Source organism: Elaeis guineensis, chromosome 11 (genome assembly GCF_000442705.2).
Source record: "Elaeis guineensis isolate ETL-2024a chromosome 11, EG11, whole genome shotgun sequence".
NCBI classification, from domain to species: domain Eukaryota; kingdom Viridiplantae; phylum Streptophyta; class Magnoliopsida; order Arecales; family Arecaceae; genus Elaeis; species Elaeis guineensis.
This window is the reverse complement of record NC_026003.2, coordinates 108,574,881-108,591,941: the sequence shown is the minus strand read 5'-3', so window position 1 is coordinate 108,591,941 and position 17,061 is coordinate 108,574,881. Positions and strand designations below refer to the sequence as shown.

Here is a 17,061-nt window from a genome sequence, read left to right as displayed (position 1 = left end):
GCTCCCCGGTTCTAAATTTGTTCCAAAACCTCTGGTCTAGTGGAGAACTCGCATAAAAGATGGAGTAGATGACGAGGTGGGTGTGAGCTAAATGAACATCTCAGACTAGCTGCAAGCAAGAGGCATCAAGGGCATTTAAGCAGTCAAACAATTGGTTGGGACTATTGGTGGAGAGATGAAATGTTAGGCTGCAAATTTAAATGTTCCAACACGAGGTTGGGCCAGAACTAAATTTGGAATCGTGTGCACCTCATGCCCAAATTTGGCTCAACTCTCGGCCTTTCTTCTCCATGCTTGCACGCACTATACTTCTCTTGTGCCCTCCCCACACACCATCCTAGGCTAAACCTAACTCGTCCAAACCCAGTCACGGAGGACAACGCCTAGATTTGAATGCTCTAGTGTAGACTTGTATCTTAATGCTGTCACATTGTACGTCAAGTCATATTATCAATTAGGATCGGTCAAGCTAAATGGATAGGCAGCCCTTAGTTCATTCCAACTTGTTCAAACCGCAGCAGCACCAATGACTTTTTTACTCATCCACTATGCCTCCTATGATCTCATGCCGCATAAAGAGATATATATAGAAGCATGGTTGGATATTAATAAAGTTATGACATTTAGCCAGCTACTTGAATAGCTTTAAAAACGCTCTAGAATCTTGTTGATTGTTCTGGACTCAAAATTTTCTAACTAATGTGTTATGCGGTGCGACTGATGCTTTGGAAGTCTTTGAGATAGGTTGGTTATTATTATGTTTTATTTTTCCTTTTTATATGGAGCATTTGATCTCTATCATCCTATCAACAATAAATAAATAAATATGGGTATTTGATAATGATACCAACACTTAGCCATCATCTTTATCTATTTTATTATTATTCATGGACAATAATAAACGCCTCTGAAGTTATTTCTAGTTGCAGTCAAACAGAAATCGAGTTAGCTTGTGATATAGCTATTCTAGTAGTCCTATTCCTAGCTTTTTTTTTTTTTCTTTTTCATGCAGCTTGTAATCGTCAATAAATAATTTTTATCATCAAATAGGACATTATTGGAGCCTCGCGCGGCGGACAACGGAAGCAAAACACTGAAAAGAAAAGCAAAGAGGCCAATGTCTTGGAGCTTAAATGCTCCATTGAGGACAGTTGACAGCCTTACATCCTGTTGGACCGTCTGATCCCTGTCAGATGCTTTTCAATGACCTCCACCACCTAACGAGCATACAAGCAGGGTCAAACTCCGGACAGTTCAGCTCAAATGAGGGGATTTTTCTTTTTTAAATATTATTTTTTTAATAAAATATTTCAAAATAGGATCGTTTTGCAACTATTTTATGGTTGTGTGGGCTAGCGTTTTCAAATCATGAGCTCAAGGAAATTCTTGGTACACCGCCCGCATTGTACTGACATGGAGCATACTATTTTATTATATTGAACCACATGATCATTATTTTTTAATATATATTTAATATTTATAATTTTATTTTTTATTTAAAATTTTGAATGATGAAAATATATTTCGAAAAAATTATGACATTTTATATCGATATCATGCATCTTGTATTGAAATTATAATTTTTTGCATAGGATGTCATAATTTTTTTATAGAATATCATAAAGAGAGAAGGATATTTTCATCATTAAAAAAAATATATTTTTTTTAATATAATTTTTTCGAAGGGGAAGGGACATTTTTGACATCCAAAATTTTAATGAAAAAATAGAACTACGGGTATTAAATGGGCATTAAATGTGTGATGGAAAGTGATGGCTACGTGATCCAATCAGATGAGGTAGTATGCTTCATGTTGGATTTTCTACACCACAGATGGTGTACAATAAATTTTTTTATGATTTATTACCATGCCAGCCAAGATTCTCAACGTAAAAATGTGGGATAGGCCCACGATTTCAAAGGCTAAATTGTGGTCAGACCCATGATATTCGGGGTGAAATCATGCCCTATCCCATGATTTCTCCTTTTTTTTTTTTTTTTTTTCGCATGCGGTCGGTCTTCATTTTCTTTCCCTACTTTGCTCTATCGAGGAGCACAGGCAGAGGGGCGCAGGCGGTCACCGGTGCTCACATAGGGCGCGAGGGCCGGGTTCACAGAGCTGAGAGAGGAAAGGGAGGGGACGGTGGCGGGGTGGGGTGGGGCGCGGAGGGTGCGGAGGCGGTCGTGCGGGTGCGGAGGCACGGAAGGCGCCCGAGGCCGAAGAGGGGAGGGGAGGAGGGTTGGTGGCCCGGAGTTGGGAGAGGAGAGGAAAGGGGGTTTGGTGGTCACGTAGAGCCAAGTGCAGTGGCGGACGGTAGTGGGGCGGGGCTGCGACAGGGGCGGTACGGACAACCATAACTTGGGCTCACGAGGCGGTGAGGATCGTCAAGGGAGGGTGGGGGGGCGGCGGGAGGAAGGGAAGGGATGGGGAAAAAAGAAAAAAAATATTTGGAGAGGGGGAGAAAAAAAAAAATATTATTATTTTATTATTAATAATAATTTGAAGCGGTAGAAGAAAATATTATTTTAAATAATAAAATATATTATTTTTTAAAATAATATTTTAAAGATAATATTTTATTATTAGTTTAAAGTACTATTCGTATAATAACATATTATTTTTAAAAATTTATTTCAAAAATTAATAATAAATATTATTTTTAAAAAATATTACTTTTAAAATAATAATAAAAATTATTTTTAAAATATTATTTAAATAATAATAAAGTAGTATTTTTAAAAAATTAGAAACTTAATATTTAAAAAATAAATGTTGGGGAAAATAAGAGATGAAAACAATAATAAAAAAATATTATTTTTAAAAAATAAAATATTATATTAAAAGGGTAATGTGTTATTTTTTCAAAAATATTATATTTGGGGAGGGAAGAAAAAAATATTATTATTTATTAATAATAAATATTATTATTTTTGATTAATAATAAAATATTATTATTTTTGATTAATAATAAAATATTATTATTTGATTAATAATAAATATTATTAGTAATAATAATAAAATATTATTATTTTATTCATAATAAATATTATTATTTTTGAATACTAATAAAATATTATTATTTGATTAACAATAATAATGTTTGCTGCATGGTTGCATCCCTCTTCCCTACGGGAGGCCCAGGCTACGATCGTCCTTCTCTTTGCCTCTTCTGGCCCTAGCGAACTTATGTCCTTTCGTCCTTCGCTCGCATCCTCTCGGTCTTCTGTCATGCTTGTGCCAACTGTTAGTACTCTCTCGTTCGCTCAGTTCGTTGCCCGCCTCTTGCTCGCCCATGGTACCCCTGCCACCATTCCTTTTGATCGAAGAGATAGAAAAGCTTATGATCCTTCACTTACATATTATTTTTTTATATAATATTTTATTTTTTTAAAATAATATTTTTTTTATTATTTTCATCTCTTATCCCTCCCTACTTTTATTTTTTAAAATATTATTTTTTTAATTTTTAAAAATACTACTTTATTATTATTTAAAATATATTTAATATTCTTATTATTATTTTAAAATTATATTTTTTAAAATAATATTTTATATTAATTTTTGAAATAAATTTTTAAAAATAATATGTTATTATACAAATAGTATTTTTAAATTAATAATAAAAATATTATTTTTAAAATATTATTATTATTATTATTTTAAAATTAATATTTTTCTATTGCAGCTTCAATTATTAATAATAATAAAATAATAATTTTTTTTTTTTTTCCCTCCCCTCTCCAAATATTTTTTTCTTTTTTTTTTTTTTTCCTTCCCTTTCTTCCTCCACTGCTGCCCCCGATGATCTGCGACTGCCTCGTGAGGCCCAAGTCACAGCCATCCATGCCACCCCGCTGCGGCCCTTCCCCACCACCATCTGCATCGCATCGGCTCCATGCGACCATAAACCACTTCCCTCTCTCTTCCGGCTCTGGCGCCACCAAGCCTCCTCCTCTCTCCCCTCCTTGGCCCCAGGCACAGGCGCACCCTCCACGGCTCCACCCACCACCATCCCTCCCCTTCCCTCCCTGGCCTGGTGAACTTGAGCTCCCGCGGTTCCACACGAGCACCGACGACCACCGCACTCTTCGACAGAGTGGAGCGGAAAAAAAAATAAAGGCCGGCATGTGCGGGGGGAAAAAAAAAAGGAGGAGAAATCGTGGGATAGATGCACACGATTTCTCCAAAAATCATGGGTCTAACCCGATTTAGCCTTTAAAATTGTGGGTCTATCTCATGTTTTTATGTTGGGAATTCTAGTCAGGTCATCATGAAATCATGGATCATCCTACGATTTTAAATGATGTGAAAATAAATTCGTGTTTTGAGCTTATGATTTGGACACACCGGCCCAATCAACCATATTTTCAGAAATAGTTTCAAAACAACCCTATTTTTAGAATTTTTTATTAAAAATAATATTTTGAAAAAAAATCCAAATGAGGTACTGGAATGCTTGTATTCTTCCTTCTGGACAAAGATCATACGAGGAGCCGGTCATCTTTTCACCCTCTTGTCAAGGCGCTCTCTTTCTCCGGCTAGCAAGCAGTGTGTATTTTCGACGCATCCTTGGAGCAACCATAGCATCACCTTTTTTGTGCTTTTCGATATAAAGTAGCATAATGCACAAACCTACCCTTAATGTGTGGCTATGCACGCTGATTGCTTGTCCAACTTGTGCTGCAGAATCGATGGTCTTTTTTTTTTTTTTATAATTATTATAATAATTCATAATTTTATTTAAAAAATTTAATAAAAATATATTATTTAAATTTTTTAATTCTATAAATATTCAAAATCTTTCTAATGAATAATCGATATGAAACTAAATATATTTTATATGGATCCTTACGTACTCCCCAGTTTAAGTCTTGCTGTCTTCGTCAAATTAAGAATCTACATTTATGCATCCATATATAAACATTACAATCAATCCATGATCCATCTCAATGGATCCATGTTGCAATATCCTACAGTCCATGTAGATTTATGGGCTGAATCAGCTCTGATACCATTTGTAACAATCCATAACCTCATTCAAAAAGGCTAGTCGGAAGGTGTTGCCACAAAGTTCCGAATTGAGAAGGAGTAGCTTAGTTGGCGGCGGTCCAAGGTGGAGCTCGATGGGTCGAGAGTGATCGAAGGACAATTAGGCCCTCCTAGGATCTACAAGAAAAGTTTGGTCATCGGAGATTCTTTGATAGAGAACCTTCTGTGCTTAAGTTAGCTGATGCTTTAGGAATAGTGAGGAAGAATTTTAGCAAGAGGAGTAGTATTTTTTGGCTCAGAAAAGCTTATCGAAGGATCCTCTGAGATCCCTTTTTATAGATGAAAAAAGTATACATTACCTTGATTATTGATAACTGCTGTGAAGAATCATGGCCCACGATGGATCGTAGGTAATAGACAATTAGGGGAATAAGTTGTGTGTCACATTTTGTTGTAACCATCGGGGAGTTCTATTGAAACCGTCCGATATTTAAGGGCCGTGAGGTTGACCCACATTCTCCTTGTAATAGCTTAACGTCCCTAGATTTTCTAAAATCATCAGCTTGAGTCTGATCAAGATATCGGGAGTAGTATGATATGATCGTTGGCAATTGGTCGAGGACTGTGTCTGGAGGTAAAGTTCAATGGGGCATCCACTTCCTCCTAACTCTAAGGGATCTGAGTTAGGGCCATAGCAATGAGAGCTCTCCCACAAGAGCAGGACATACAGATGATGTGCACAGCTGAGGCCATCTCAGTGTAGAAAGAGCAGGACATCCAAATAATGCTTGGTCATTGGCTGTTCATATGTTCGATGAGGAGTTTCGAGGATAAAGACTTAGGTGATATAACTCCATAACATAAGGTATTATTTGAGTTTTTTAATCTTGTATAAGTATCTAAAATCATTCTAGCAAATAACTAATGTGGGACTAAATATATATTAGGAAATTTGAGTCTTTTACGATGCTTAAAAATTGAAACGTCGTAGAAACATAAGTTTTTTGGCGACATTATGAAACGTCGCTGATGAGATGATCTTCTATGACATTTGGCCAAATGATGCGGATTGTAATCTTTTTGCGTGATGTTTAGGACAGAAATGATGCGTTTGGCCTCCAAATTTTTTTTTTTTTTCGTTATCTTTCCAATGCAACTTCACTCTTCCATCTTCCTGTTCCAACTCCCCCCGTGACTCCACCGTTCCATCTTCCTATTCCCAACTCCCCCATTCTATTCGATGCCCTAGCCCCTATGCTGTGGTTGTTTCTGACTTTCTGTTTGCGGTCATCACCATCTTTCAATGTGGTTTATTGTCTTCCCCATCGGCAATCGGTTCCATCTTCCCTTAGAAAGAGGAAAGCCTCATCATCTTCCTCTGTCTTCCAATCACACTCGATCGGGAGGGAGCCCTCATCACCAACACGACGATGCCATCTACCATCTACCATCACATCTTCCAATCATCGGTCTTCGTCATCTGCCATTACCGATATGATGACATAGGTCTTCTATCTTCTAGTTTCGCCCGTTATCGTTCATCGTCACCATTGTCGGTCTTTTCATCTTCGCTCGTTTACCATCGCCGTTCGCTATTTCAGGTATGGCTCCTTCCTTAATCCCAAAATACATGACAGAGTGGATAAAAGGGGAGGGGGACCTTAAGAAAAACCATAAATTCTTCATCTCTTTAGTTCTCTGTTCATCACCACTTCATTCTTAGTTCTCTATTGATCTTTTTTTTCTTAGTTATTTCCATGTGCACCTGAGAGAATTCAAATTTTTCTTGCATTTTTCCTATATTTTTTCCTATTTGTCCTAATTTCCTATTTTCTTTTGTAAAGATGTGTTTTAAATGGTATATTTGCTGAAGTTTGTTTGGATTTTAACAATAAATATTTATATATAATATGGATAAGCATTGGAATGAATTATGTTAAGTTCTCTTGCGAATACATAAAGGGAGTCAAATCATTTATGACTTTTGTGGCTCAAAACAAGGATAAGATTGCAAAATTTGATATCCTTATTCACATTGCTTGAACATTTATATGGAGCCTCAAGAGAATATCTTTGATCATCTATTGAGATTTGGTATGAATCAATCATACACCGATGGATATTTCATGGTGAATGGGCAGAATTTCAATTTCTTAGTAATCAAGACAGATTTCCATTTGTGGATACAGAAAGTGATGAGTTAATTAGGCAATGACTCAATGAGGATGATGATGATAATGGGATAAGAGATTTGCTATGTGACGTCAGTAGTTTTCTTAACAATTGTCCTTGAGAAAAACTTAGAGGCTTCTATAGATGCTAGCCATTTTTTGTACTGACGCCTTTAATGATTTATTGATGGGAAGCTACCGAAGAGTTGTATCCCAGATGTACAAAATTTTTAAAATTATCATTAATTGTAAGTTACTCCATTTAAAAGTATACAACAAATGGAGTAACAATTCTTTTGATATGCTATTGTCATTGCTAAGAGATGTTTTGCCTAATGGTCAATCTTTGTCAAAGTCTTACTATGCAGCAAATCACTTTCTACGAAACTTGAGCTTGGGTTATGTGTCAATACATGCATGTAAATACGACTATGCTCTCTTTTGGAAAGAGCACCAAAATTATGACAGTTATCCAAAGTGTGGAACATCGAGATGGATGATTAATGGTAAGGATAAAAAGATCTCTATAAAGTGTTTATGGTACTTTCATTGAAGTTTAGACTGCAATGAATATTATTCATATCGAGAAAGATGGCTAAAGAAAAGAGACAGCACAAAGATAGGCCTAGAAATGGAGAGTAACCCATGATTCATTCGTTTGATGGTGAAGCTTGGAGGAACTTTGATGAATAGTATCCAGAGGTTTGCAGAGAAATCCTGTAATGTGAGGTTTGGCCTCGCAACGGATGGTTTTAATCCATTTGGTAATATTTAATGCCTATAGTATGTGGCCTGTTGTTCTTTTGACATATAATTTATCCCCTTGGATGTACATGGATGAGTCATTCTTTATGCTGTCACTAGCTTATTCCGAATATGAAAGCATCGGGTAGAGACATTGATGTCTACTTAAAGCCATTAGTATATGAGTTGAATGAGTTATGGAATAAGGGGTATTGATATTTTTTGATGCTTCATACAGCCAAAATTTTCGAATGCATGCGGTTCTATTGTGGACTATTAATGATTTTTTGACCTATGGTAATATTTCTAGATGGGTTACTAAAGTGTATATGGCATGTCCTGTTTGTAATGAGCATATTCTCTTCTTGTAAATTGAGAAGCAAGATTGGTTATTTAAGCCATCGGTGTTTTCTTTTTTCATGACCATACATGGAGGAAGAGCAAGAGGTTTGATGGCAAGGGTGGCTATCGATCCCCACCTGTCTTGCCAAATAGAGATGATGTGATCAATAACTATCCCATTTGAAGAACATAGACTATAGGAAGCATCCTAACAATAAAAGATCAGCAGAAAAGTTGAATTAGATAAAAAAATATATTCTTTTTGAGTTGCCATATTGGTGTAAGTTGAGATTGAGGCATAACCTTGATGTTATGCATATTGAAAAGAATATGTATGAAAATATCTTTGGTACATTGTTTAAATCTTGAAGGTAAAATCAAGGACACTATTAATGCTTAACTCGACTTGGAAGACATGAAAATTCAAAAAAAATTACACTTGGAGAAGAGAAATGATAGGTCCTACTTAATTCATTTTATATGCTACACAATATCGAACATTGAAAAGAAGAGTTTCAGTGAGTTTCTTAAAGGGATAAAGTTTTTGAATGGGTATGCATCTAATATATCTCGATATGTTAATGTTGAGAAAAAATATTGTGGGACTAAAATCCATGATTGTCATATTCTCTACAAAGTATTCTTTCTATCGACATGTGTGGAATCTTGAAGAAGATGTGACAGCTGCATTGATAGAGTTGGGCGATTTCTTCTGTCGAATATATCGTCAAACTTTAATTGTGGATGAATCAAGAAGATGTGTACAGATATATCCTTGATATTGTATAAATTTGAAATGATTTTCTCATCAACTTTCTTTGATGTGATGGTAATTTGGTTGTTCATTTGCCAAATGAAGCCTTGCTAGATGGACCCTGGCATATCGATGGATGTATCTAATTAAGAGGTATCATAGTAACTTCTTTTAGATGGTTGCCAATCGATCAATATTTGTGTTATATAATTATTTTAAAATTTTTAAATTTTAGATTTTTTGGCTCTCTAAAGAAATTTGTTCGAAATAAAGCTCATTAGAAAGGTCTATTGCTAAGGCGTATGTAGTCAAGGAATGCTTAACATTTTGTTTTATGTACATTTGACGTATCATGACCCACTTTAATATGGATGAACGAAACAATGATAAAGCCAATGATGTGACATAACAGTATTTTTTCAATAAGTTTAGGATATTTGAAGCAACTCAGTTTGTTTTCTTTCTCAAAGAAGAGCAAGATATGGCTCATTGATATGTGCTTACCAATTGTGAAGAGATGGAGCTTTATTTTAAGTAAGCTCTTACCACCTAAATTTGTTATTAAATGTCCGATATAGAGATGCGATAGTAAACTATACCTCTTTATTAGAGAGCATAAGGTTGAGCTGATCTGATGGAGGCAAAGTTCATTAGATGTTGAGAACAGACACAGAGAACAATTTTCTTTATGGATAAAGCATCGGATGAGAATGCAAACTCTACGAGATTGTTTGTGTATATACGTATTGTATTCTCATATTCAACTAATATCAATTATTTTACATAATGGTAGATGGCAATATTATATAGATCGGCGAGGGAAGTGTAATCGAGTCTTTATATGCGTTAGCATATTGGATCTCATATTTTGGTACACAAAATACTCGGAATGTATTGCAAATGGCATGTAATTCCACACTGAAGTTCGTGATTTTCGTAGAAAGTCGTAAAATAGTGATATTGCAGTAAAAGAAAACTATAGAGATGATATTATTGATTTCTATGGGGTATTAATAGATATTATTCAATTAGATTATGTCAAGAGTAAAAATGTTGTTCTTTTTAAGTGCAAGTGGTATGATCTTGGGTCTAGGAACATTAATGTCAGGATCGATGAAAATATGCAAAGCATAAATGTAACCAGATTATGGTACAAAAATGATCCATTTATTCTTGCAAACTTAGCGAAGCAAGTTTATTATTTACAAAATATAAAACTGAGACAAAACTGGCATGTTGTGCAAGAATGTCCACAGAAGAAGATTCTGATGATGAAGAGGATCTTGAAATGACTCCTTCAAGATCATGCAGATATTGAGGAATGTCACATAGAGTCATTAGATAGAGATGATTCGAATATGATGTAGTAGATGATACTTTGTTGAATACAATGCGAGATTTGCATCATGAAGTTGAAGAGTTAGCAACAAGCAATAGTGAGTATGAAGATGATATCTTGGCAGAATATTGCATCGAAGATGATGATCAACAAGAATGATGATGATAATGACCATGACAATGATTTATAATTTAATTTCATTTGTGACATGTAATGAAGGCTTCTTTGTCTTGGAGCTGAAAAAACTTTTCAATCCTATTTTTCTTATATTCTCTTAAGTTTTTTCCTCTTTTGAATGCCTTGATACCTTTAATCAGTGTTGAAGGAAGTTTAGTAGCCGTTGGAGAATGATTAGAGAGCATTAAATGCACCAAAATTAGACTAAAAAATAAACCATTACAGGGGTTTCTGTTTCAGGGGTTGACCTATGGGTCGTCCCCTGGCACAGAGGTCGTCCCATAGGTCGACCTCTACAATAGAACAGAAACATCTGTTTCTGTTTTTGGCTTGTGAAATAATAGAGGTTGATTCATTAATGTCCCTAACAAAGAGGTCGACTTGTTGACCCCAGAAATGATTTTGATAATGACCAAACATTAGAGCATAAAAATATACTAATATCCTTCAAATTTTTCTTAAGATTGTTTTTATAGAAAGAAAGCCCATTGAAAAAGAAATAAAAGTCCCATTGAAAAGAAATAAAAGCCAATTGAGACAAGGGTGGAGTTAAATTCCATGCAAAGAACCATTTGAAGAGGTCGAGTCGACTTATGGCCAAATGAGTCAACTCTGGCACATTTTGGGATGCATGTAGGACTGGCATGGTATCGAGCCGACTCGAAACCAAATCAAGTTGATTCCATCTCAGAGGATAGAAGATTAGTTTCTACGGTCTGAGATTGAGTTAACTCCAAATATTTTTGAGTCGACTCGAAGTAGAATCGAGTCGACTCCAAGCAAAATTAGCCCAACTCCATCTCCAAAAGATAAAAACTCATAGAAAGCCATATTTCTATCGATTGAGAATGAGTTGACTCAAAGACCAGTCGAGTGGACTCGAAGTCAGTTCGAGTTGACTTCTGAAGTAACCTTAGTTGATTTAGTTTAAAATCTTAATATTGATTTTATTTGACTATATATTATAGTATTCTCATGGCACCAGGATTGTCTAAGAAAAAAAGAGAAGTACCCTTAAGCACCTCAGTAGTATCTCCTGATCCACCGCATTCTACTCAGCAGCCATCGATCCAGAGAATGGTTTTGCCATCATAGTTATGGTCAAGGTACCAGTAGCTTCTTTAGAGCCATGGCACCGTGGCTACACTAGCTTCCTCTCAGTCACCACTAGCCATGTTTCATCAGCTTCTCTAGATCCGACACCAGCAGAAGTCACACACCTTTAGCTCCATCTCTAGCTGATATTGTACCTTCTCTATCTAAATACCAGCAGCTTCTTCAAAGTCGTGACATCGTGGCTCCATCACCTTCTCTCAGTCGCCAAGCCCATGTTCTACCAGCCTTTCTAGATCCAACACCAACAGAAATCACACTTCTACTCTACCACCTTCCTCTTGATCGCCACCGGTCCATACACCACCTACCGGTTCAGAGCCTACCGAGCATACACATCCTACCATAGACTTGGCTTTTAGTTTTAGCTTTACAGGTATGAATAATTATATGCCTATTTATGTTCAATATCATCTAAATATTTTTAAATTAACATTCTTATTGTTGCTTGCTCATCTTGTAGGATCCATGAGCATGGGTGGATGAAAAAAAAGAGGTTGTACTAGAGGGGTCAGGTTAAGTAAGATAAACAAAGTCCTTAGCAAAAAAAAATGGAGATCAACATCTTAACGAAAGAAGGACGACCCATTAATGCTGTTCAATTCACCAAGCTATCAAATGAGCTTGGTAATATAGCTCAAAATGTCTAACCTATCAAGCCTAGATAGACCAAATTAATAGAAGAAGAGATACAGATTGTATTTGACAAACTAGAGGTAAGTAGAAGTCATTATAGTTGCATTTGTATTCTATGCATATTTGTTAACTAGTATTTAATATTTATTTACAGCAAAAATTAGATGTCAAGGGTTAAGGACAGATGAGAAGTTTGTGCTAGTGTTAAAAGATTCTTTCATTGAAGTCAAAGGATCAGAGGTACTGACTACATATGCATTACATTAACTATAGAAAGGACTCAAAGTCAAGTACTGTGACCATGGCAGAGTGGATGGATCTTTGCACTTACTGGGACAAAGATAGGATACAGGTCAGTAAATACTTACATTATATTTGTATGTAAATGTCTCCTTTAAAGAATCTATTTTAGGTTGACTGAGATAAAATTTCTATCTTTTCAGCTAACGTGTGAGCATAACAAAAAGTCCAAAAGTTTCGTCAAGTACCAAGCAAACATCGGGTCAAAAGCTTTTGTACCTATACGGTATAATTGTGAGATGCTGTACTTTGATTATGACTAATATCGTTAGGTATTTAAGTTTCTTGCAATAGTAACTCATTTTTTAAACAGAGTGAGAATGAATTGAATGGAGAAGAGTGCGATCAAAATTTATGGTATCATACTCAGTACACCCTAGGTCTTGGTGACACTCCAGGTAGATGGTTGACTCCTGAGTGCGAGGCAAAATGGGTGAGGACACTACACAAAAAAAAATTATGAGTATATTTTAAGTGAGCTTAGTTTTGTTTTGAAATTAATTCTCTTCAAATTTTGTAGAATGAAATGATGTAGGTGTTAGAGCAGTCCATATCCGATGCCCATCCTATGATAGCAGATCAGATATGCGATAAAGTTCTGAAAACTAGATCAGATTACAGCTATGGTTTGGGAGTTGGACCTAAGAAGAGACTTCAAGAGGAGTTGGAGCAGTCGCAGAAGCATAACCAAGAGATGAAGAATGAGATTGTAGACATTAAGGCATAGATGGAGCTTCAAAAAGCATAAATGGAGCTTCAAAATGCACATATGGAGTGTCAACAAAAGATTTTGGAAGCCCTGTGTGTATCACAGAATATTTTTTTATCAGATTATAACATAAGTTACTTAAGTTGTTTCTTTAATGCGTCTCTAAATTTTTTTAAGCATAATAGAGCAATGTATGTATTTTGTTAGTGTATATATAAGCACTTAATTGATTCTGTTTTTCTTTTTGGCAAGGATCCCATGACTCAAGGACTTGTGAAGATGTGGTTTTGAGAAATATATGGTGGAGAGGCTTTATGCACTTTGATTGTCAACTTATGAACTCATTTGTTTTGTTATAGGCAATTGGATAATGAGTTTGTTTGCTTTTGATTAAAGGCAAATTGGTAGCTTAGATGAAGACTTGTTTATTTTTTGGTAGAGACATGATCTCTTGGTGCTTTTGGTTGGAGATGTCGTCTCTTTGGATGAAGATAATTTAATTTTTAGATTATAAATTTTGTGTATGGTTCATCTTGATTATGAATTGCATATGAGTTCATACTTTAGTTGTTAATGAATGATTCGTTGATTGAAAATAGATGATTTACTTGATATTTGAATATATATTTATGAAATATAATATTTTATATAGGTTATAATTGAACTACCAATAAAGTCAAATGTGACTGTTGCAAAATCCTTGTTCCGCAATGTTAGCGAAATCGTTCCATAATGTTTGAAAAATATCGTCAAAGATCCTCGTTCCGTGATGTTGGTGAAACATCGCGTCAGCCATGCTCCATGATGTTTGAGAAATGTTGCAAAGATCTTTGTTCTGCGACGTTGGTGAAATATCGCGTAATCAGCCACATTCCGTGATGTTACAGAAATATCATGATAGATCTTTATCTCGTGACATTAGTGAACGTTGCTCAGTCAACCTACGTTCTGCAATTTGGCCATACATCACACTTCTGATGTCCTTTCTGCAATGTTTTATGATGAACATCATGATTAGCCATTAGCGATGCGACTAGCATAATGTTCTTAGTGACGCAATGTCAAACGTCATGAAAAGACTTCAGCAACGTTTTGGGGACTTTTGGCGATGTTTCTTAACATCGCAGAAATTTTTTTTTCTTGTAGTGATATGCCCATATGAATCTCACAATTATATTTGACACAACCGATCTCCTCCTCTGGCACCAAGAAAGTTGATGTCTTGACCTTGAAAATTATGCAAACACCTTATGCCACTAGCATCACACAACTAAAAAGATTTCTTAGATATGGAGAATTAGTATTCATCGATTGAACTGTTTATATGGAAGATACCTTGAAATTGATTTCTATATTAATAAATTCTACATTCAGCTTTCATATTCCTAACCATTATATATGATCTATTTTTCTTATAGAGCCTCATATATATTCACCATAGATTGGCAATTCAGATTTGGAGACAAGCTCCTATTTCTAATGCTGGGATATGTCGAATCTTTCTTTGATTCTTTTTTTTTTTCAAACAATTTAAAATAAAATTGAGGTAATCAAAGTTCAGAGGCGATATCGATAGCTTATATTACTTACATTATTTGGTTGGCTAGAAATGATCCTATATCCAAGAAATCCTTGGAGTTTGAGAATTATTATGATGAAAGCAATTAGTCGGGCACAAGAGTATACTATTGCAATTGCCTCAAAGGTATCTTATGATCGAAAAAAACTGTGGCTCTTTTTTTGCAGATTTTATGTTCTCTGTATGTGTTACTTTTCTTGGAGCCACCATCTCTAGTTTTCTCAATGTTTACTTGGATGATTGTGATTAAATAAAGATGAATTTGGTGAGCAAGTTTTGTAATCAGATATGCAAGTGGTGCGTTGGTTGGACCAAAAGTGTTCGCTATTTAATACTACTATTCCAATGAGAGAGTTGCAAGCAAATGGGAAACTATATCCATACAAGTACAATTTTGAAGGCTTCTCATGTTATAGTAGAAGGGGACTCCTTGATGGTGGTTAGATAGTTTCTAGTTCAATTACTTCTAGAATCGATATTCATCCTCTGAGACAAGATTGTAGAAGAATATAGCATTTTTCAATCTTTCAAGGTAAAATATATCTATAGAGGATAAGTGCTATAGCTGGATGGCGTCATATATTGCTAATCATATATGTGTTGTCTTATGGCTAGCTATCATAATATTGTAACAAACATGGCCTCACTTAAAAAGACTAGTCAGAAAGTTTATTTGGTTCTCCAATCTTGTATAAATATTAAGATCTTTCTAGCGAATAATAGATATGAGACTAAATATGTCCGTATGGATACTGACTTGATTATGGTCAACTCGATGAACCTGCACTGCAAATACTTCTGATCCACATGAGTTATGGGGTAGGGTCTACTCTGATATTATTTGTAATAATTCATGATCTATCCAAAAAGACTAGCTAGAAGATATTATTTGGATTCTTTGGCTTATAGAATCTCAATATCTTTCAAGCGAAAATCAATATAGTATTAAATATATAGTCAGTATGGATCCTCAAGATAATCCTGCTAATTTGTTAAACATCTTATTTTTTGATAGCTATAGATGTATATATTCAAGAATGTTTAATAAATTTGGTTTAGGACAAAAAAAAAGAAAAATATTCTGACATGATTGTGGAAGTCTACACCCATGGGAATTTTTCATATCATTACACGCAATCGGTTGGTCCATGGACAAGATCTTATAGCCAAGGCCCGTATATTGCATAAATGTGATGAAGAATTTTTTTGCACCGGGGTGGTGTAGAAATCTAACCTGGAGTGTACCATCTTTTCGATTGGTCCACGTAGCATTGCTTTTCAATAACACATTTAATACCTACAGTTTTTTTTTTTGTTTGAAATTTTGAATGATAAAAATCTCTACTCTTAAGAAGAATTATAACATCTTGTGTCCAAATTATGACATCCTACATACAAGATTCATAATTTTTTTTCTTGGGATATCAAATATATAGATGATTAGCACAGGATGTCATAATTTGTTTCAAAGTACAAAGATATTTTCATCATTCAAAATTTTAAAAAAAAATAAAATTACAGGCATTAAATATGCGTCAGAAAAAATATTTGGACAAAAATACTTTCATATTATGACATCTTGGGCCAAATTATGACTTTAATGCGAAAACATAATAATATATAAGATATCATAATTTTTTTCTACAGGATGTCCTAATATGATGCATCATGTCATAATATGTCAGAGATGTTTAATTTTTCTAAAGAGTAGGGGTATTTTGTTCATTAAATTAAAATTTAAATAAAAAAGAAACTATGGACATTAATATGATGTAAAAAGTGGTGGCTATGTGGATCAATTGGACAAGATGGTGTACTCCACATCAGATTTCCTCCTACCACCCCACGGTGCACGAAGAATTTCCCTAGACGCGATCCATGGAGGTGCTGATACAATGTGCAGGCCCTCATATATATGACCAGTTATGTGCAATGGCGGGATGTAACATTCCTATGTGCATGGGTAAAATCTTGTCCTTCCCGCTAGAGAAAAATTAGAGATGGAGCACACCTCTTCATCAGATTGGGCTACAATAATTAATAATAGAGGCTCTAGTGGTTTTTAATCCATAATGTTTAATACAATTCATTTTTTTTAAATTTTTGACAAAATATTCTTTCCCTCCAAGACACCATCTTTACTCTATTTTACCATGCTTGACTAGGATATCATGTAAAAACAGAATATAACAATCGACAAGATATCA

The 17,061-nt window shown here is 35.0% G+C and overlaps 1 protein-coding gene across 2 annotated transcripts in view; it reads right to left on the bottom strand.

The window, feature by feature from the left end:
- The window catches only part of LOC140852598 (IAA-amino acid hydrolase ILR1-like 5), a 137,173-nt gene that overhangs the window by 59,752 nt on the left and 60,360 nt on the right, over nucleotides 1-17,061 (bottom strand). The gene's annotated exons all lie outside the window — the stretch shown is intronic.